The sequence below is a fragment of the Rhea pennata genome, chromosome 8 (genome assembly GCF_028389875.1).
Source record: "Rhea pennata isolate bPtePen1 chromosome 8, bPtePen1.pri, whole genome shotgun sequence".
Classification (NCBI taxonomy): Eukaryota; Metazoa; Chordata; class Aves; order Rheiformes; family Rheidae; genus Rhea; species Rhea pennata.
In genome coordinates, this window is record NC_084670.1 from 30,870,689 (window position 1) to 30,872,243 (window position 1,555).

The following is a 1,555-nucleotide window of genomic DNA, read 5'->3' on the forward strand; positions in this document are numbered from 1 at the left end:
AAGCACAGGGTCTGAATACTAACTTCATTGCACAGAGAGAGCAAGATTTTTTTTGGAATTCATCATCAAATCAAGCATAAATGATCAGCAAGTGATCAAACAGAAATCAAAACTTCAAATTCTGATAAATTTTCCCCAAAATATTACATGTTAATAATTATGTTCAAAAAGAAGAACATGCTTTTAAAATGCTACAAATACTACCATGTGCCTCACACGCTCCCTCTTTGTGCGAACGATCTTCAGTTTCTTGGGAAACAGTTTATGCCAAAACACCCGAGTATGAAACTGTCTTGCGTTAAAATAAAACCATTCATTAAGCATCTGTTACCCACCATACTTCTCAGAGATGTTCCCTGAAATCTGACTGCAAGCCAAATGACATCCTAGCTCGGCCAGCAAGAGCCAAGGGTAATCCCTCAGTTGTTCTTGCCCACGCTCACTATTAGCTAAGTGCACTCAAAACAGTTCTGCTCTAAGGGAACCCACAAGGTACAACCACTATAGTAGGTTAAATTTGCCAAAGGATCACGGCTTCTAAAGTAGGCATATTATCAGGTATGGCAATAAATAGGCACTAGTTTAACACCAGAGTCTGAAGAGCTGACTGTGCATTTCAGTTGACTAGTAATACCTATAAATACTCCAGACCCAATCCTCACTGTTTGGCAAGTCGTGATGTGGCATGTCCAGAAGAGATCTAGAAGAACATAGGATTAATTTTCAGGTCAACAGTTGCATTCTACTTTCAAGATACTCTGCTTAGACAATGACAAAGTCTTAAACAAAACAAAACCACATTTTTAAAATAATCTCTTTCACTAACACCTCTGATCGGGTACGGCAGCAGTCCAATAAATACATAAAGGAAGCTTCAGGAAGTGATCTCTTTCCTCACTCCCAAGGACCAAACTGGCTGAACTGAAAATCAAAGCAAAGTAGTTATATTCAGAAACATAACAACAAAGCTTCTTCCCTTCTGGAGACAAATTTAAACCTATCACAAATGTGACAGGTTTTACGGCTGCAAGTTCATCTATAGACTGAAGCACTGCTGAGGGATGACAGGACACAAAATGAGTTTGTAGCACAAAATGAGAGCTGCAAGTCCACACTGAAAAGCAAACTTGCACAGACCCTCCCCATCTTATGACAAAACCATTAGAAGTGATCCAGCATGATCACCTCAGTCAGAACATCACAGTGAAGGTGACAGGAAGCAGCTGGGGGAGGAAGAAAACCTACAGGAGTTGCTCACAGTTTCAGAGCTCAGCCACAAGCCAGGTCAAGTAGAAGATGGGACTAAAAAACTGCCGGTGTTTCACAAAACAGCAGCATCGAGCTGTGATAATGACCACAAGCAGCAAGAAGCTCCCTCCATACAAGATGATGAGGAAAAGAGCATGGCTCAGGGTTCTCTATACACTTCAGGGCCTTGCCCACAGCTCTTGATTACTGGAGAAGTTCAGCAATACAACTCTTTTGCCAGTGCTATGAATTCAAATACCACCCTCTTCCCTCCCCCCCCCCCCCCCCCCCCCCATTAAACAGGGCC